The sequence below is a fragment of the Melozone crissalis genome, unplaced genomic scaffold (assembly GCF_028551555.1).
Source record: "Melozone crissalis strain CALT ecotype California unplaced genomic scaffold, PUWL_Pcris_2 ptg000035l_1, whole genome shotgun sequence".
In the NCBI taxonomy this organism is placed as follows: Eukaryota; Metazoa; Chordata; class Aves; order Passeriformes; family Passerellidae; genus Melozone; species Melozone crissalis.
The window spans coordinates 4790321-4812704 of NW_026535813.1; the positions used below are offsets into that span (position 1 = coordinate 4790321).

At 38.4% G+C, this 22384-nt stretch overlaps 1 pseudogene; it reads right to left on the bottom strand.

The window, feature by feature from the left end:
• Positions 1–22384, bottom strand: part of LOC128941400 (centromere-associated protein E-like) — an 83551-nt pseudogene that overhangs the window by 9922 nt on the left and 51245 nt on the right.

A 22384-nucleotide genomic window follows, 5' to 3' on the forward strand; every position in this document is an offset into this window, starting at 1 on the left:
GTGAAAAGATGCAAAGTAAACACTATGAAAAGGATGAGTAGGCCAGAATGAAGTGCAAGACTTTCAAACATTGTCTGGTATTCAGAAAGTGTGCAAAGCACCAAGAATTCAAAAAAGAGTTAAGTCCATACTGTCTACACAGGGCCTTTTAAAAAGGTGGAAGACATGTTTAGTTACTGATTATTATATTAAAAATGCACATATATGATAAACTCACATTCATTCTAAAACTGGACCAATCCAACGGGTTACAAGGCTGAGATCAGTAGACAATGTTATTACTAAACATCAATAAAGAAATGTAGACAAAATCCTTTTCCCATGGTTCACGTACGTTTGCCAACCATATGGCTGATGGGCTGAGAATAAAAATCAAAAAGTTTGTGTAAATTTTTAGCATATGAGTAATAAACCATCAGAACACAAAATAGTGACTAAACACCAAAACTCCTCACCTTGCTTGTTAGGCTGTCCTTCAAAGTCTCTGCCCACCTTTGAACCTTTAACAAATGTTCTTCCCTTTCTCTAGAAGTCTCTACCATGTGCTGAAGCTCATCCTTCTCCTTGTTAAGTGAAGTGATTCTCTCAAGCTGCTCACTCCTTGCCCTTTCCATTTGTTGCTTTTTTGCCAGGAGGTCACCATACTCAGCTGAGACACGAGTCAGGTTTTCAGTGACTTCAGTGAGCTGAAAAGAACAAATCCAAAGCAGGATTGGTATTTGTAATCACCTCTTGCATGGGCAAAAATAACTTGATGCTTTGGAGAAAAAACAACCAGTAACATTATAGGTTCCTAAGGTTTCTTGTCCCAGCAATGAAGTTTAGATTGAAGAGTGTTGTTGGATCATCATTCAGAAGCACTGTCTGTACATATGGGTGGTTGTAAAAGGATTCTTTTAAGGAAAATAACACCCCCAGTGGTTTCCTGCTGTAGTAAGCCAAAATTTTGCTTAAGAGCCAGTCAAATGTCAGCGCTACTGTCTCAGTGGAAGGCAAAATTAAAATGTGGGAATACACGCAAGACATTGTGAATCCATAAAAATGCCTTGGGTGCTGTATGCATAGGAGACATCACAATATGCTGAAATGAAGCCTATCATCCACACTGGCTTCAGACATGAAAAAAAAAAGTAGAGAACCAATTTATAATAGTGTAATAAATTAAAGCAGGAGCTAAGCTCTCCTAAAGTTGCTCAAGGATCTTCAGAATTAGATAGCTAAATGACATACTCGGAATGTATAAAATTTAAGACTGGGAAAAGAGAGAGAAGTTAAAGTGCATTATTGATTTTAAATAATACTCATTCATCCAGCACCAAGACATATTTAGTTATTAATAATGGGTTTCTTTAGTACATCTACTGGAGCCCTACAAACTGGAGTTTGCAGTAGACATGGACCACCAAACCCAGCAGAGCTTGTAATTGTCTCGACAAAACTGCTTCTGACCTTCTGCTGCAGCTCATCAGTTTTTTCCTTCAATGTCTCTTGCACCTTCAAGAGCTGATTTTCTTTCTCTGAAATACTTCCTTTCAGCTCCACAATCATCTCCTGATGTTGTCCAAGAGACTCACGAGTACATCTCAACTCCTCCTGCATCTCTGACTTCTTTGGACACAATTAAAGTACATTAACACCCAAACCACTCTTCCAAAAATCTAAGAAATCTTCTAGAGCTGCTCTCCTATGGGAAGAGAACTAGTTTTATTGCCTTGCTAATTGTCTCCTGTAGCGTTTCTCTTAGCTGGTCTCTCTCATTCTGGAGATTTTCCAGTTGCATTTTAAATTCATCATCATCTCTTTCTGTCTGGATGCTGACTTCCTGGGAGTCATGTGGTTTTGGAATAACATCTGTTCTCTCCATTTTTTCAGATTCCCCTTGATATTCACTGGCCTTTGCTTCCTCCATTTCACGCAATTTATGTTGTGCCTGGTTCAGCTCTTCTCTCAGAAGCAATAACTCTTGCTCCATAGATTGTCCTTGAACCTGTGGTATCTATTTTGTAAGAGATTCAAATAAACATATTCAGAATGCAGCTTTAGAAAGAACTTATCTGACAGTTTGACAGTTTGATTATGTACAACAGACAGCAACACTGCTTTAGACAGATTTGCATTTTTTTTTAGAGTATTAAAATTTGACCAAAGCCCATATTCAATTTAAGTTTATTGAAATAAGAGACATGTGAAAATAAAACTTGAAGCAAAAACTTCTAAAAGAAGTTATCAGAAGTAGTATTTCACGGTCATAGTTTAAGCATAGAGGGAATATCAGCAACAAAAAAGCCCAAGCACAAACCTCTCCCATCTTAAAACTAGAGACCTTTTCACTATTTCTATTCTCAACAGTATAAAATGCTAGGTGGGCCCAGAAAATTATTGACTTGAAATTTGTCCATGGCCTCTTCAATATTAAAATAAATGCACATACAATACTTTTCTTTTGAAGTTTACATTATATATATATATATATATATACACACACACCCCCACACACAAAGGTACAATCAGCAAATGCAGTTATAGTGTTAAAGTGTTGGTTGCTATGTCCCTTCCATTGAAAAAGAACAGAGTCAGTTCTAGCTATGCTTTAAAAAAGCAGAATTACTCTCTACAGATGAGCAAATTTTAGCTTCAGTTTACTTGATTATAAGAACTATATCCATGTGCAGATCAATGCAGAATATCACCATCCTATATCAAATCAATATTTCACTAACAGAACATTTGTCACATCCTGGTACCAGATGTCCATTCATAAATATATGAGGTGTTATATCTCAAGTAAACAATAAATTTGATCTTTAATGGTCTGCAGTTTTTACAAATTTTTTCACTCAAGCAAAAGTTTAAATAAGCAAGCTTCCCATTACAGCTTTAGCATAATTACCCAAGTTCCTTCCCCAAACTCCTCTGTTTTCAAAAGTAAACTGCCCAGCTTCTCCTGCAAAGAACGGTTCTCTTGTGCAAGGAAAATGATTTGTTCCTTTTGCACCTGAAGGTGATCACTTTCTCTACATCTATTACTTTCTGATTTTTCCTCAGCAAGCAGATCTCTATCAGATGTGATGATTTTCATTTCTTCTGTCATTTCAGAGATCTATGAAAAAAATACACAAAGACGGCACTTTATCAATTCAATATAAAATTAAATACCAAAGTTTTGTTTGATTCATTCTCCTACAGTGTTCTTAACCTTAAACCAGGACAACCAAAGTAGAACATCTTCCAAACCAAACGTGTTATTTAGAGAGCGTGCAAAGCACAAGGATCCAAAAAACAGTTAAGTTCATACTGTCGAGACAGTGCCATTAAAAAAGTTGGAATATATGTTCAAATACTGATTATTGTATTGAATAGGCACTCATCAGATAAATTCACATTCATTCCAAAGAAGAACCAATCCAATGGGTTACGAGGCTGAGACAAGTTGAGGATGTTGTTGCTAAATATCAGTAAACAAGGATTCCAAAGTCCTGAAAGCTCTCTTCTAACTCTTAGATGTTCTTCAGTACTTCCTATTTCCTATGTTTGAGCTAAGACTGGATTCCTAAATGGAATTTTTACATTTATCAATACTTTCTTGATGATACTGATGCCTTGGACTGGCTACCTAGAACAGAGGCTAGACAGAGTTTAATAAATACCTACTTTATTCTCTAAGGCCTCTGAAGGAAACACCTTGGGCAGTGCATAAGACATGCAGAAGCTACACCCAAGATGGACAACAGTCACAAGTTTTCTCAGACAGATAGAAATTTGGTCTCTTTGCATATCAGAGGTTAATTGTCCAACTATAGCTTCAAGTGAAAGCCACATTCCTCCCGGTTTGCTTTTCCCCCCTCCCTGATTAACTTTTGTTTATATTTTCTAGAGCCTGAGGTAAATGGTGTGACCTTGGTTCCCAAGCCCAGAAGGATTGTTCAGTCTGACCAAAATGTGAAGAAAGCTAACTGGTGTTTCATATAGAGTTCAGAGTTACACACTAATGCAGTACAGAATCTGAACAATATAAATGCTAAAACCTGAAGGCATCAATAGAGAGAAAGTTGTTAACATTTAATTACATTTTGTTGATTAGTGGAAGTAGACAAAGCATTAATGAGTTTGTAGATTACTTGCCCTGAATAATTTTCACTGTGCAAGTGGTTCTTAGAACAAAGAAAGCTAGAAAGTGTTTGCCCACAAACCCTTCAAAATCTTTACAGCATACTTAGTCTACTAACCCCTTACCTGTTAGGAACTAAAAAAGTTTCCTGACAAGTTTCCCAGAATTTGCAAGGTAAATCTCTAACTTCTCAAGCAGAATTTCTGCTAAGAGATCTTGATATTTTCTCTTTGCTCAGTTACACAAAAAAATCATTTCTAAAATAGTGCCCAGGATCAAACACCATTATATTTACACATTCAGTTTTCAGCGGTGACCACAGCAAATAGACATGCAAAGGTTGGACTAGAAAATAATGCATAATTATAGTAGTCAGTGACTAAACAAATTAAACTAAACAAACTTATTCCTTGGTACAAATATTAAATACCTGAGAAGCAACAATTTAACAAACTTAACTGTAAAATCTTAGGTTGACTCATGACAACTTTTGGCTTTAAAGCTTCATATCCAATAGGCCTCCATTAGTACATTACCAATGAAGAACAATACAGAACCGAGAAAAAAGGTTAGATTTTTTTTTTTACCTCTTTCTTTTGCATCTCAACTGTATTTGGTAGAGATTGAAATTCTGATAGCTCATTTACTTGCTTCTGTAGAAGTGCATTCTCTTTCAAAGCATTTTCTAGTTCTCCTTTTAAGTCATCTGCCTTTTTTCCAGCTCCACATGAGAAAGCAAATCTAGAAAACGAATTTTAAACAAATAAACAATTGCAAGAGGAAAAAGCACATTTTAAATTAAGCAGAATACTTATATTTCATTCTGGATGTCATATTGTTTTAATTCCAGTAAAGTACATTTTACTGTTGCTAACAATTAAAAGACTAAGCTCCTGGTCAGAAATCTGTGAGCATTTCTTAGGTCGATATCCAATTTATTTTAGATTCTCTCTAACAATCTTCATTAACTTGACTGTACAAAATATTTTGCAAGCTGCAATTTTCCAGAATGTTCAAGGAAGTGCTCAAGTAGTTACTCCATGCCAGCAATACCAGATACTCTGGTTACTTTATACTGACCCGAGTCTCCATATATTGAGGAAGACAAGAGCCAAAGCCTTGCCTATCCTCCCACCATTACAGGGCAAAGGGAGAAGAGAGGGAGCAAGGAAAAGGCACCACCTGGAACAGTACCTTTTGGAACTTTACCCTCCATCAGTGAAGTTAGTCTTGTGTTTTCTTGAAATAAAGATTGCAGCTCTCTCTGCAAGTCAGCTTGCATTTTTCGGTAACTGGCTTTTTCCGCTTCTGTCGTGGGGTGACAACCTTTATCCCAATACTTTATCCCAATATCGTGTATTATGTCTGGCAGCTGTGTTTTTTCTCTCTCTCTCTCTTCCCCCCCCCCCCCCCCTCCCCCGGCCGTCTTGCCGCGGCGGGGCGGGGAGGGAGGAGGACTGGTTGCACTTTGGCTTTCGGCTTTTGGCTGCTTGGCTGGCTGGCCTGCTCGCTTTTGCTTGCCGCTTTGCTTGCTTGCTACTGCCTTAGCCCTAGCTGATAGCTGCCTTTTTCCCTTTGCTGCTTTCTGCGCTGTTTTTTTTTCCCCTTTTCTTTCGTCCTCTCTTTCTTACCCTCCCCTGAAGATACTGGACCGGCTCCGGACCTGACCTGGGACGTCCGGCGGGATCTCCGGAGCCTGCGAGAGACGCTCGGCACCCTCCACAACACTGACTGGTCTTCTTTTCTTTTCTTGTGTTGGGGAGTGTTCTTTTGTTATTTGTCAATAAATAGGTTTTGTTTTCCACTTTGCTCCTCCAAGGAATTCCTTCCCGAACCCGGTATTGGGGGGGGGAGGGGTGGTTGGAGGTTTGTTTTTTTTGGGGGCACTCCCTTTTGGAGATTTCCCCTAATTTGTCCTAAACCAGGACAGCTTCTATTTGGCTTTGATATAACTGGACATCCTTTTGCATTTGGTTGTGGTTACTTAAGAGCTCATTCTTCAGGAAAACAATACAACATGCAAGTCACACACAGAGTAAAAGTCTATGCACTTGACATTTAAATAATGCATCTGGTACATTTTCTGTTGTCACTCTGACCAGCTTTGACCTTGATAAATATGGCAGACTAAGGCACAACTTAACTGCATTCCTGTCAGAGTCCTCTAACAAAACATGCCCTAGAGTTCAGGGCCATAACTGCTGCTACTATTTTGTCTTTAGTCTTGGAAAGCTCAAAGTAAGCTCCATCCCACTTCTGAGTCCACATCTCCTATTCTCCATTGTTCTCTGGTAAAATTAGGTCTGAAGTCTTATGCCCTAATAACGCACTAAAGACTGCTTCTTTGATGTCTCTCTCTCCCTCCTGGTAAACCTAAAACTAACCACCAACTCCTGTGGAAAAAGCCTTTACTTTCTTTTTATCTCTTTCCTGAAGACCCATTTTGCACAAATTGCATAATAAAAGTATTACTTAGAGTATTTGGAGAAAGCTAATGATGAGTGTTCCACCACACTGATGGCCTCCTTCACAAGCCTGGAAGCTGACAGGCCCTTAACAACATCTGGTACAGCTATAAATGCAGTTCAACAAGTACTTGGCATCTTCTCCTTCAACTCCAAATTTTGACTTCTGAGAAAAGCACATTCCTTTTTGGCATCCAAGGCTATGGCTTCACTGTCTAAGAGGGATTTATTCAGCTGCTGAATTTCTTCAGTTAGTTTATCACAAACTCCCTGAAGAAGACAACACTCAAAGAAGCAAAACCAATAGAGCCATAATAAAGTAAATGCGTTCATTTTAATGTGGTTAAAATGTAAGTTCAGGCTTAGAAAACTCAGTAAGTTTACTTTAAGAGGAAGAGTAGCAGGTTGTTTGAGAGACGGGATGAACAGCAGCATTTCTCATAGCTTGATTCCCCTGTATGTTACATAGTAATTAACATTTTAAACTTTGTAAAACAAAATTTCCCAAGACCTGTAGGGAAGCAGATGTTCATCATACCAAGGCTATACCTAAATTTAATCCAACCCAGAAGAACAAAGTCATCTCTCAACCCTGTAGAAAATTCAAGTTTACCAGTGCAAAAGATGTCTCCTTTTTTTTCCACTTCTGCTTTTTGTAGTTCTTCCACATGATTCTGTAATATTTTTATTTTGTCCTCTTTCAGCTGTTCCAGTTTGGAATTTATTTCTGCCTAAAAGTTGGAGGGAAAAAAGGGGGAAAGAAGATTGGAGCATTCAGTTTAGATTTTCAGATCAGAATTTATCAAAACCTACACAGAAAGCATTCATGGTTCTTAGCCATATCCCCCTCATAGCTGGTAAGATTAACCTGAGCACAATTATGTCTAGCTTGGCCTCAGCAGATATGGTATTTCAAGCTAAACAAACCAAGCACATTTCTCACAAGTCTTACTATCTGTAAATTCATGGAGAGGCTCACCTCAGGTTCCTCATTGTACACTTCAGCATTTGAAACTAGATTCTTTAAGTTGGTAATTTCATGCATTAGTTGAATCTGTGGAGCAAATTAAAGCAAAATTGCAGAGGATGTTAGAAAGCACCCAACACCAGTAACTTTAGTTGCCAACACCATGAAAACAAGCCAGGTCTATCTTGTGTTTTCTTTTTTATTAGTATATACTCACATATCTACTAAAACAGCTACAAAGCAAGATGCTACATATTCTTTCAAAATGGATATGTGAGGTGCAAAGCTCTGTGTTTTAGCTCCCCAGTAATTAGAAAGGATTCAAGTACCATTTAATCTGCAATAGTTTGACAAGCAAGAGCAATGTGATCAAAGAAATCAATGCAGAAATTGCACAGATAAAACACATCAAATTCTAGTCATGTTAAGCAGTGTTTTATGACACAGAGCAGATATTTATGATTTAATCTAGTCACTGACAGGAATAGGAAGGTGCTAAAATGAAACTAAAACAAGCCATGAACACATTTAGTGGCATTCTCTGAAAGAAGTCACAAGTAGAAGACCAGATAGGAGCTTTTTCCATTACTTTCTATTGGTCTTTGTTAGACAAGTTTTACAATAAGCACTCATCTACAAGTACTTATGTATAGTCACAAGCAAAGGTAAGAAAATGCAATCTGCAAATTTAATAATAGTGAAAAGCTTTAAAACAAGCACCCTCCTGTGAGTATTCCTATGTAGTTTACCTGTATGAACTGATATATTTAATCTAATGTATTTGGTGAAGTATGTGACCTTTCAGTATTGCTATAAGTAATCTACTACATGGGTATCAATAAATGCTTACATTTTATGGACTGTCTTCAGATATCTGCAAACAAATAATTTAAAAAGCAATTCTTGCAATGGAAACTATTTTAGACATTACATCTGTTATTAGATACCCAAAAACTTTGCAGGGAAAACTAATTTAGGATTTGTTAAACATTAGCTAAAGAAGATAGCACATTCAGTCTAGCATACAAAGGGTCTTCTAAATAGAATCTTAAATACAGGCTAAATGGTAATATTTTATACAGCAAATTTCTTTAAGATCTATAAATCATTGTAGGGAACACAATGCAAATAAGCAGTGACATTGTTAAATTGTAACCTGAAATAAAAATGCAAAAGGATGTAACAAACTTCAACATTAGTGTCATGATCAGAAGATATTACACAGACTAATGTGCACAAGTAATGTCCAGCAAAGGGATCAGGAAAGAAATGGAACAATACATCCAAGTCTCAAGATCTCAAGTTACTGATTTTGTTTGGGGTTCTTTTTGCCATAACTTATTTCACACTCCAGCCTTTAGGCAGGTAGAACCTAATACAAGTAGTAAGTATTTTAGACTATAGAATCAGAGCATAAACATTTGGATAAACAAGGAACATGTCCAGTAACCACACAAAGAGTGAAGAGAACTGAAAGTCAGCATTTCCTATATTCTAAGTTATCCAGTGGATAACTTCACAGTTTTTGTGACTTCCTGGCACAAAACACAATGTTTTGATTTTACTATTACTATTCTTACTATTATTTTAAAATAATTTCATGATTAAGCTAAATAATATGTTAAAAGTTAATGCTCCTGTAGTTCATGGATTACCAAAATGAGCCATCTTGGAATTTAAGACAAGATGTTTCACACAAGAAACATGGTTTAGCAACTAGAACTTCAAAACAGTTCTAAAATGTATTTAAGCAGCAAAATAACTGCCACACAGAAGTCTAGAGTGAAATTCAGATCACACATTTATAGAAATAACATATACATATATATACATATAAATACATGTTTAATCAGGCTGCAGTATGCAACTCTCCAAAAATTTGTCTGAATTCTATGCTCTAAGTAAATCCAGTTTAAATCCTGCATTCCTTCATTCATTCTGTTGCTGAATGCAGCTTATAACACCATCTGTTTGTGAATCAGCATTCAAGGCTATGTACATTGAATAAACTCCAGAAAGCATTTGGGCAGAGAGGAATAATCTCTCACTACTTCAATGCATCTTACACCTCGTGATCTTTTTGTGTTTGCTTTTCCAGTGCTTCAAATTCACCTATTTCTGTTTTTTTTCCTTCAGTCTCTCTTTCAGTTAATTTATTTCTGACTTCAACTGCTCATTTTACAGCACTAGATTATCAAAGTTAGCTTGCAGGATGTTGACCTCGTTTACAGCAATATCCTGAAGAAGTGGCACAAGAAACTTTAGAAACTGTTGCTGCACTATCAGCCTTATTTCTAGAAAATTCAGAACAGACCTACCTTTTCTAGTGCTAATGCTTCACAGAGTTGCACAGATTCTTCAAAGTCTTTCTGGGTCTAGAAAAAGAAACACTCTCAGCAGATCTACAAGATCAAGCAAGTGGAGTATTATATTTCTTGTTGCTTATCTTTTCACACAGCTAATCCTGTTTAAAGATCAAAGTTGACTGGATCATTTGCCACAAACCCACAGAAGCACAGAACCATACCACAGCTTCACAGAGATTCCAAGAGACTTTCTAGCCAGCTTCAATAATTCTGCAGACACAGAACACTGGTGTTCTACAGAAGAGTAAGGCTGATCTTACTGAGAAGCATGTTATGCATATGTGAAGTACCAAAAAGACAAAACAGATTATGATGTTACCCAATTCATGTTAGGACCAGCAATCCATTCTGCTTCTGAAATTTGATCAGGAACCATCAGGCAATGGCTGTCATATCCAGAATTCTCTAAGGTAGCTGAAAAGAAAGATGCATTAACAAAAGTATCAGTAGATTTTAAACTGAGCATCAAGAATTTACTCATAAAATAACTTTACCACATTTGAAAAAATCATTCAATGGCAAAAACACAGCACACTGAGTAAGACTTCTGACTCTCAGGATGTTCTGTTATGAAAGGGAACACCACTGAAATCCAATCCCTATACTTATGTTGACTGTCTTACCATGAAGTCTACATCAAATCCAGAATATATGCTTAAGTACAGAGTAGAAGTTTGAGTGTCAAGGAAAGAACCACTCAACAATAACCTGCAAGATGTAAGGAAAAAAAGCATCTCACCCCCATACAGAAAAAAAAAAAAGCCCAGAACAATCCACTTTCAAGCAAATACATGTTTGACAGGAGAGGTAATAAGGATGTAAGATGTAGTTCAGCAACAAGACTGCTAAATTGTCCTCTTGTCTTCAGTTAAATTTTCTTAGAAAATTTCTTTTCCAATTTTCAGTTCACTCCTTATGAATCCTTGAATTTCTCCATCTCAATCTGATCTTTGAGTAATGACTTCCTATTCTTGTTTAGGATTTGGGGATTTTACACCCACACACCTCTCCATTTTTGGGAGGAGAACATGGGTTGAAATGGATAGTCTGTGTTAAAGAACACTTTCCCAAAATACTAGGGGGTGTGGGAAGGCTGCATGGCAAGTGTTCATAGACCCTGCCATTTACCTCACAGCTCTCCCCTTTGGTCTAAAGAATTAAAAGCTCAATATCAAGTGAAGTTGGGGTAGTAGAAGCACTTTTCATTGAAAAATGTACATCAACCCTTGGAGTCCAGTTAATTTGTTTTTTAATTTGTGCTACCAAAGGATCAACTTATTCCCTTTGGGAAACGTAATGCAATGCTTGCAAAGTTATTTATCAGGAATGTCACAGAAAATAAAATAGAATGGTCTGGGTTGGAAAGGACCTCAAAGACCATGTAGTTACTTACAACTCTCCACATCTGGTACTGCGGGCAGAAACAACTTCATTTTTTTTTGTTTCAGTCAGCATTGCATTTTCAAAGTCTTCAAAAAAGCTCACATTTGCCTGGTTTATTTCACCAGGAGCCCAAGTAACTGTTCTTCTCTTGGTCTTTAAAAATATTTACAGAAAAAGTGATAAAACCAAACCACTAGGCAGAGAGTAAATGTTGCCTCAGGCTAGTTCTGTATCAGTACCTGTATCACCAGTTAACTAGACAGTATTTTGCCATTTCCTCAAGATTAGTTGGAAAGTAAAAAATTCCCTGCAGTCTGTTCACCACAAGGCAACATTGAATTGACAGAATTTAAAAGTTAGCCCTTTAAAAATATGAAAAAAAGAGTGAAAGTTGCCCATCATACTTACTCTCCATTATCAGTATAAACCTATGTATGTAATATCACCTTTTGCAAAGTATTTCAGAGTTATCAGGTAAGATCTGAACAGGTGCTTACTTTAACATTCTCTTTGGAGGCAAAGGAAGCAGAAGTCACCGGCACCTCAGTTAAGTTTCGTATTCTGTCCTCCTGTACTTTTTGAAGGGAATTTTTTTCTTCCAACAGCTGGGCCAGTTGGTCCTTTTCCATTGCATGAATCTGAGATTTTGAAGACAGCTTCCAAAAAGAGAATAGTAATCACACTGACATCTTAAGAGCAGAAACCACTCCTACAGAAGATACACAATTACTGATACTTAAAAACAACTACACACATATACCCCTTTAAGTCTGGAAGAGAAGTCTATAGGAATAAAATCCCAATATTACTGGGTGGAACGTGCCTGGGCTCGTCGGGCCCTTGCTGCTGGACCAAAGGTGGCAGCTGTGGTATTTCACCTCAGAGACACCTTTGGCTGGCTGGAAGTTGCAGGTAGGCATTCAGAACAAGTCCAGGCATGGTAGAAACTCAGTTTACCTCTGGTAGAAAGGGTTCAGGCGATGGTGAAGAGGAAAAAGAGGATTCTGCCAGAGGGTTGTAATCCAGTTTTATTCCAGGGTTACAGAGCTCTGAATCTTGGTAACAGCTCCCAACAGAATACCGACCGCATGGTCTCCATGTCTTTTAAGCCCGGGGGCAGGGAGAGGGAAGGGATAGGTGAGCCACCAATCCAGGTGGGAGGGGGAGGGTCTCAAGGGACAATGACACATAGACAGGCCAATGACCCCAGGTCTGAGAAGCATCTTTTGAACTTCTGCCAATCACATGACGCCCTTGCTGGAATGTTAAGCTTGAGGGACAGCACTTAGGAAGGGGGCAAGGGGGAGGGGAAAGGACAGGTTGGCACACCTGGGGGACTGGAGTAGCCAAAACAGGAAATTGCAACACACTGCGACAGAAGTCTTTAATCTTTAAGAATGAAAATGACCGTTTAGTCTACATTTTGACTGTAGATTTAGTATTTAAAAGTGGTCAAAACTCCCAGAAACAATACAGCCTCAGATTTTTCTAGGTATAAAAAGAGCATTCTCCCAAATAGAACTCACTACCTGCTATCACAGAAGATACACAACATACTCCCAAATTCTTGTTGCAAATTCATTATTGTTAAAAATAAGAAATAATTTTTCTAAAAATTTTCTCTAATGATATCTATAATTTGCAATAAAAAAATGTGCATTCTTTGATTTAATGCACTAGAACAGTATGGTCAGCACTGTTATTTTCCTGTGCTTTATTATCTGTGGTCTAACAAGACTTGCAAGATTCTTCCACAGCTCCATAGATTTTTAGAGAAGGAAAAACATCAACGCCTACATTGTTTGGTGAGTGTGACCGTGGTCACAAGGGTTTGCAGGTGAAGAGAGAGGCGAGAATGTTGACTCCATGATCAGAAGGCTTGACTTATTATTTTATGATATATATATATATAAGATTATGACTATACTAAAAAGAATAGAAAGAAAAGTTCTCAGAAGGCTAGCTAAGCTAAGAATAGAATAAAAAAGAATGATAACAAAGGAGCTCTCTCAGACTCTGTCCGAGATAGCTCAGTCCTTGATTGGCCATTAATTGTAAACATCTAAGAGGGGCCAATCACAGGTAGACCTGTTGCATTCCACAGCAGCAGATAACAATTGTTTACATTTGTTACTGAAACTTCTCAGCTCCAGCAGGAAAAATCCTAAGAAAAGATTTTAATGAAAAGATGTCTGCAACAGGTGAGAAGTTACTATTGTTCATTTACTAAATGCAACTTCCACCTATACATGACCTAAATTTTGCCAGTGATATTCATGCAGTTGCAACTTCCTGCAACTCAAACTGAAGTTAGACATCAGTAAGGGAGGAAATAATATGAAGTTGGGATCTTTAAGAGACATTCAATCACTTCTTAGATTAATTAGTTATATAATTTGTTTTGATCATTAATTATATGATTTGTTATGATTGTTTTGATCAGTTAAAGTGTGCTATAAGGCATCACAAATTTCTATTTCTTAATTATGTTAACCTACTAATTAGGTGTAACCAATTAACAATTCTGTCAGTTGATCTCATTCAGCCTTAGCCTGCACACAGATGTTGACTACCATTAGTTGTTCTAGAGTATTCATCACCTATTCACTTTTTATTCTCTCAATAAAAATGGCAAATACCACTATAAAGAGTTCACCTACCCCTCTAAATTTAACTGCTTTTGGTTTAAAACAGCTGGTCTCCAAATAGCTATCAGTACTAAGGATTGATTTATTTGAGTTTATTACATACTTCCTCCAGCTGCTTTTTCAAATCCAGAATTTCTTTGCGGTATCTCTTCAGGAGGGCATCATCATCAAGAACTTCATTGACTTTTGGTGTATTCTTCATTCCTTTGGCTATGTTGGCAAACTGGAAGAAAAGTCTTTCATGGGTAATAGTTGAAGAACAAATACCTAAAAAGACTTATTTTGTCCCATATTTCCCAAGAGAAATAAAGGGAGAGTTTATTAGATAAAGAGCAACATATAATAGGACAAAAATATTTGAATTAGCTTGTTTTTAATGTATTTTAAGCTTTGAAAAGGTGAAGTTTTCCTTTCTTGATAATAAACCTAAAACATGAAGCATAATATATAAGTAAGGGTATCTCAAGTTTTTTATTTAATAAAAAGCTCAAAAGATCATCAAAAAAGGGAGACAATCCTACCTAAAGAATATATACTGTATATTAACAGTTCAATTCTTGTAGTGCTTAACATCTTGTGCTAGCAAAGACTTCTCTAACTAGGTTTGGAAAAGGCAAATGAGATAAGAGTGGTTATCTCCTGCCTGCAAAGTGAGAGAAGGAGCTTTGTTCCAACTTCCAAAAAGCTCTAGGTAGACAACCTAGCACAAGATGATTAGGAAAAGATGCTGTGTACAAAGAAGTATTTCAAATTCTGATTTTACAGAAGCCCTTCAGAAGATCCAAGTCATTAAAGATCCAGCAGAATACATTTCCACTCCTCAAACCTGTCAACAATAACTAGTGCTGGAGAAGAGCTGAGAAACTTTACCTGAAGAGTGCTGAGTGTCTCATCAAAAGAAACAGGAGTAATTGTACAAATAATAACTGTTTTAGCATTTCCTCCAAGGGAGTTCTGCAGAATTCGAGTCAGCTTGCTGTCTCTGTAATTTATGAAGCTAATAAAAAAGAGGCAGCAACAACAACAAAAAAAAGTCAGATTTCCGCATAAACATGGTAAATATATTTTCTAGAGGTAATAGGTTATGTGAAACAGTTACCTACTGTTTCACATAACCTGTGAAACTGTTACCTACTATAAGAGTATAAAGAAAGGATTTTAATTTCTTAGTTTAGCACTGCCTTATCTTATAACAGGTGTACAAACAGTTGCTTACCCAGAGGGGTCATCACAAAGTTTTTTGATAACTTGACCCAGAATGAACAAGCTCCAGTTTATATTGCAGCCTTCTTTCAGTCTAACACCTAGGTACCACACATTTTATTAGTACTATTTTAAATTTATAACAATACTAAGATACATTTTCAACCTGCCAAGCTTTTGTGATATGTTATGCTCAGAGGGATTGATTGTCCAAGAGTTAAACCTTAAGTGCCACAATGCACTATTGACCCAGTAGCAGGCAGTACCCAATCCTTTATGATAGCCAAAATGCATTGAAATAAAACAGTAATCAAAAATAAACATTTAGAACCTTTACATAGTAAGCATCTGAGGCCATAAGAACTACATTTTTGCTTCCTGTTTAAATTTTGCAAATGCCCACATTGACACATATAACAAACCTGTCTTAGATACAAGTTTTAGGTTAGTCACTCATTGTAAGAGAGACTATTCCTTGTGTCCCTCTCAGATCACTTTTTTCTGATGAAGGCACTTCTGTGCAGCTTCATGCTGTCACTGTTAACAGATGAGCTTCCTCTGAACTAAAGAGTGAGCCATCTATTCCCTCTTGACCTTGACACACTAGTCCCTAAAAAGCTTATTGTGATTTTGTTATTATAGGTGCATCTTCACGGAGTCATCCCTATTGTATTAGCTCAGTGCAGGACTGTTGCTGGGCCTGCAATTCTAGAAAAGGCATATTACTATTTAACTGTTTGCACTTTACAGCATTTACAGTAGTTTCCTGAGTAGATCCTGTCCTACCAAGGGGAAAAGGCCTTATTTATAAACAGTAAATAACACAATAGCACATGAATCAAATAATGTCCTTTCTATCATAGTTTCTCATAGGGGTTAATTAACAATTGTTGTTGTCAGTGGAGTCTCATTTAACACTCACCTTCAGTTCCTGTTTGACTAGCTCTTTCACTGCCTGCCAGATCTACCAAGTTCTGCAAATGCATTAAATTTTTCACAGGTTAGTTCTGAGGCAATTCAGTAAGTCCTCGTAGTTCTAAATCTCTGCTAAGAATTTAATAAACTAAAGTTAAGCTTCAAAAAAAAAAAAAAAAAAAAAAAAGTAAAGGGTCTGTCATTATTAGAATTAATGCACAGCTACTACACACAACCAATAATCTCAAAGGTACATAAGGGTGTGGAGTAAGTTTCTATGAACTCTAATATTCCACCCCAAATAGTGCTTCAAACTGGCAGTGCAACAACCTCTACCCTTGGTCACAAAAAGATAAACAGTTTCTCAATACAGAAGTGTTAACTACAAGTGTTAACTACTAATCCACCTGTAGGAATCTTTAATGGGAAAGAGCCTAGGTGAGATGATCTAATGTCCTGTCCTGAGCTGGCTGTACGTCCCTCCTTGCCTATCATTGTGAAGATAAGGAAAATAAATGAACTACCAGAGGAAAAGCCTCACTCTGAACCTGGTTAAAAGCCAACTAGAACATTATGGCATCCCATTATGAGCAATTAGCCCTCACTTTAATTAATTTTTGCTTCAGAGGAGTAAAATCCTATACTAACCCCACCAAACAGCAACAGACCAAGAGGGCCAAAATCCCTCTCCTCTCACCCCTGTTACTCATGGTTACTCCAAAGTCAGTTGGAACTGAGATGGGGCAGAAGGGGGTGGAGCAGGAAGAGTGGATACCCTAAGTTATGGTAAGCACAGAAAGTAGGTATTAGTTTGTTGAGATACTGCATGAGCAGTGTTTACACTCAGACCCCAGAGCTTTTTCACATGAAGCCAGAACAGAAAGCTCTTTCCACAATGCATGTGACTAACTTAATGCTATTTCCAATTCTGAGTAAGAGTGCTCACGAGATTTATCAGGCTCAAATAGTTTCACATTGGTTCCCTTCCTGCAGTTGTTTCAGATAATTTTCTGAGAATCAAGAAAAGGTTGTAGAAAAGGCTTCTGAAACCTTAATATTTCCCTAGAGATGTCCAGTGGTACTCCCCCCAGTTTGTGGTATTTCATATACCAGTAATCCACCAGAGATGCTAAGAAGGGTTACTTCTGAACAAAAATTAATCTTTTGGCCATTGCAGGTGTAGGCCATGCGTTCTTTTAACAAGAACTAAATTTGAGGATAAGGGAAGTCTTAAAGTTACCCATTTTACAGGTTATTTCACTGGACTTGTTAGTGGTCAGAAACAATTGTAGGGAAGATTTATTTAACAAAATGCAAGAGCACTCTGACATAGTCCCTTATGCTCCTAGGAGGTCATAACACATAACACTACCCAATCCAGCATGAGTAATTCTCATGTGGAACTCCCTCTGGTGGAAACATCTGCTCTAGATAATGCCACAGGAGTCTCCCTCTATACTAAAGCAAAATCTGTCAGAGTTAACAACAAAGAGCTCTTGTAAGTCATTATGAAGTACCATTAGTCTCTCAAACAAGCAGTAACAGCAAATTCTCTAGTTAACCTGTACTCCAAGAAGGCATTAAATAGACATTTACCAAGTGGGAAACCATGACTGCTCCATCACAGTTTGCATTTTCAGGGTCACTTCGTTCTCTGCTTTCAATGATCTGGAAAGGCAATGAAGTGCAATGAAGTTTTTGTTACTTTGAAAACAATAAAAGCACTCCCAGTAGTGAAACAGTTTTTACAATTCTGAAGATAGTGTGAGAACGGCTGCTGTGTTCATTCATTTTTGTTTCTCCATAATGGCGGTTTCCTGTCAAAAAGCAACATTAGAATACTTCTGCTTATAATCTGATAAAGAGGCAAAAGGCACAATTTTAAAACTCTCTGAAAAACTTTGGTTTATGAATATAAAGCCAAAGGGATACTCCATGGTTCTAAATATACCTGATTAACCAAAACTTTTTTAAGCTATCAGCTGACATTGTCTAAATACTTACTTTCTCCTTTTCTGATCCATTCCATAACTTGTTCTGGGGCAACCACCACTTCTTCAATCAGATCTTCTACATATATATTCCTCTACAGAACAAACACAGTAATAAGTTTTACTGAAATCCAAAACACACTTCAATACATAAGTAAATATTTCCAGCAATTATTATGGTATTCATTCAACAGCTGAATCTCTTTTTACTCTAAACACAAGGGATGGGAAAAGTTTAGACTTTGACCAAAACTGTCAAAGGCAGTTGTTGCCTAAGGGCACAAGAATCAAACAATAGATTTAGAAAGTTTCCTAAAAACAGAAGGGCTGTGTGAAATATACTTCTTGACATTTTCTGAGGGAATTAAGGAGTATATTTCTCAGTGTTGTGGTTTGAGAAGAAGTAGGTATTCTGAGATATGCTGTAGTCACCAATAAGTGTTCAGATTTTAATATTGGCACCTAGTGTGGCCACTGAAGACATTAGATACACCTCTGAGAACACAAGGGTTAAAAAGCAGAGCACTCCCGTGAGAAGTTCTCTTAGTTTTCAGCAGGGAAAGAGTTCGGATCTCTCCCCCACCCAGCTGCTGCTGCTGCTGGGCAGGGGAGGGGCAGCCATGTGAGACAGAGTAGAGATACATTCTGAATTTGGTGAAGTGTCTAGGAGAGGTGAAAAATCTGTGAGGCCAAAGCTGAAGGAAAAACTCGCATGCCTTTTGAGGAGGATTTCCTCTGCATGTGTCCGACGCGCGCGTCGTAATAAAAGCATACCGGGCTTTACAACTTTTATAAATTTGTGAGGTTTCTTCTTTTCTCCACAAAATATTTTGGTGAGCCAAGCCGGGAGTTCTCTGTCCCTGCAGGGGCAGGGGGGATAGACGGACCTCCAAGGCGCGCCCTAGGATTTTTTTCCTGGTGGGGCTCTGCTCGTCTCGACTTGCCCCCTGCGAGGACAGACAACGACCTGCTGGCCTGTGGAGGAGAATACGGTGTGTACTGAATGTTGGAGAATTTTGTTCAGACATGGCTTATAGAAAGGCTATGATCACATACAGCTGGTTAAAAAGTAAAAGGCAGCTGTAAGCAGCAAGTTCTCAGGCTTTTTCCTTTAAACAGTAAACACCATGTCCTTGAGTAAAGTGATGAGAAAAACATGGTGGAAAACATGGAGGCCTTGAGAATGGTAAATAACAAGTCAACAACAGGATGAGAAAAACAAGTATTAGCCTCAACAAGAAAACCACAGGTATTGGCAACAAAGGAGGGGTTGGTGTGTAATCTGTAACCAATTATGAGCTCGGGTTTTGTAATATGTATAAGCTTAATTAACACTACTATAAAAGTGTGTAAGCTGGATCAATAAATCGGAGTTCGATGCTGATCAATCAGGATGTGGTCGTCTCCCTTCGCTTCCTCAACTGAGGGGCCCCCGGGGGGGGGAAAGGAGAGCAAGGGAGTAAATCACTCAGAGACGTCTGGGTTCAGCTGATGGAGCAGCTGTATTAGAGACGGGGTTCATCGTTCTGATAGGGTGGAACCGCTAGAAGCTCTGGGGGTGAGCTGGGTGAACCCCTGTACGTGTGTATTGGGGGTTCATTGTTCTGATAGAGCAGAACTGCTGAACCCATGTGTGTTCTGTTTGTGTGTGTGTGTGATGTCCGGACACTGTGTCACTGTATGGTTAATGCATTGTGTGGTCAGTGCACTGTGTTTGTAATCGTGCAAGAGTATAAGTGTATGGTGTATAAAAGAGAGTAGATCTACAGTGCCTTACAGTGCGGGGGGCGGGGGGTGAGTACTACCCGTGTTTGAAGCAGCCGAGTGAGGCCTGAGGCACCGGCTGCAGCAGGCTGTGGGGGCAGGGAGAGAAGTGCCCCGCGGAGAAGCGAGTGGAGGAATGTCAGTGATGGCATTTATTGTGTTTAAATATAGTGATTTGTGTAAATTTGGTACATTTTAACTGTGAGTACGAGCTCAGAGAGTTCCTTTGCCTTGGATGTTTGTACTTGATCTCTAGACTGTGTGCTGTTATTTTGATTGTGTCCAGGAAAAATTGATGTGGGTAAATGCCGAATTATGGTATGCTGTGTTGTGTTGAGAAAAGTGAGCACTTTGAGAGATATGCCCTTTCCCAGTGATTTTGTGTGGTGATTTTCTTCCACTGCATTGTGGTAATTTGATTCTCAGATTGTATAGTAGTGTTTGTGGAGATTTTAAGATTTTGTTTGCAACAAGAGTAGCATTTTACACAGGAGAACTATAGTATGGTGATTTATGCTTAACTACGATAAAGCGAGTTAAAGGAATTCCAAGAATTCTCCCCGTCACAGCAATTCAAGCCTTGGCTCTAGTGAATTTGAGATAAAGGGGGGGGGGGGGGGGTGTGCGTGTGTCTGTGTGCATATCAGAGTTTCGGCTTTGACTAGCACAGCCTTTTTGCAAAGCAGTAAAACAAGTGTAAGTAGACACAGTGCTTAATTAGATTGTGCAAGAAGAGAACTAGAAAAGACTGATATTTTATATAACAGAGTTTATACAGAAGAGATGAATGTGATGAATTAGTTAATGAGACTTATGAGATTTATGAGACTTCATCTGGTACTGCAGTAAGTCTGGACTGGAAACAATCTGCTGTAGGGATTTAAAGTTCTCTGTAATAAACAGAATAGCCTGCCTTTGCGGGCAATTTCGGGGAGCCTTTGGTGCATCAAGAGGCTAGCACGCTGTGTGAGGTGACAGTGGCTGTCCCCTGGGCACAGGGACAGCTCTGGCTGCCCTGTCTCCCCAGGGAACACGGGAATGGCCTGTGGGCAAAAGCTGGATGTGCAGGTATTATTGCAGTGCGGTGTTTATGAGAAACGCTGGTATTGCTGTTTTGCTGTTCTAATAAGTGTCAGGGCACATGCCCCGAGTGTAAATTAGAGGTTTCTGATCAAGCGGATTCAGAACCTAAGGTCTTAGAGCTTGTGTGTGGGAATCACATCTGATACCTGCCACCTGGAGCTGTGTGCGTATAGGAAGAAAACCGAGAAACTACTGTGAAGGTCTGTAAAAAAGGTTTGAGTGGAAGCAAGATAGGGCAAGGAGAAATAAATAATGAGAACTGACCAGAGCAAAGAGGTTCCTAAATTAGCCCCTTTTAGGAGGGGCTCACTGGGAGGAAGTTGCCAGTAAGAGCAGCTCAGAAGATAAAAAGATTTATAATACTTCATTGCTGTTAGTACTGTTTTAAAATAAGAAGATAAATGGGATAGAGTTTTTGTATGCTGAAATGTCTTTTTGTTTTTAGAAATCACCCAGAATAGCAAAGAGACTGTGAGATCAGACCGCCCTCTGGTCTTGGCCCTTGAAAAGGAAAACAAGGCAAAGAGAAAGCAAATCAAACATGTTGTTCAGCATACAGCATAAGATAGCAATGTCTGAAGTCAAACAAAGATTATCATGCTGAAATGCAAAGCAATCACAGTTTGCAAAATGAGTACATATGACTTCTTAAAGGCTCCTCCCAAGGTAAGGGAGGAAGGGTAAAGATGACCTCCCCAAAAGGGAAGAATTTTAGTCGACACAAGGGCCATATATTCAGTTTTAAATAAAGCCTTAGTACCTGTGGAGAATGTTTATGTTGTGGTGTGGGGAACAACTGAACAACTGGCCAGTCTGAGAAGGCATACTTGTGCAAACCTTTAAAGTTTGTACAATTCGCTCAATTTGCTAAACATTCTCAAATGAGAAAGGTTACTCTGGAGGCAAATGATATAAAAAGGTTAGGCTCAACATTAACAGACACTGACATTAAGAAAGACATTAGTAAGGAGATATTAGAATAAGTAAATAAGTATTTTCAGAAGTATGGGCCTCTGCTGTACCAGGGAGGGTGAAAAATGCCCCCCCATGGTAATCAAGCTTAAGGAAAGAACACAACTAGTGAGAACTGAGTAGTACCCTCAAAAGGAAGATAAGGAAGGAATCAGCCCAATAACTGATAGTACTGGATTAAGGGCTGTCAATAAGATAACACAGAATTTATACCCTGTGGTAGCAAATCCATATACTTTACTAACTTGTTTAACACCTGAGCTAACCTGGTTCACTGTTTTAGGCCTAAGAGATGCCTTCTTTTGCCTCCCCATCCACAAAGCCAGCCAGAAAAATTTGCATTCAAACACAAGCTCACATAGTCCATGTGCCTGAAGGCTTCAAAATTCCCCACTCTGATTGGAGAACAGTTTACAAAGACCCAGAGTCCCGGGAAGTTCCACAAGAGGAAAGGAGGCTGTTGCAGTACGTGGATGATCTTCCAGTAGCCACTCAGACGAGGGAAGTGAGAGAAGCCTG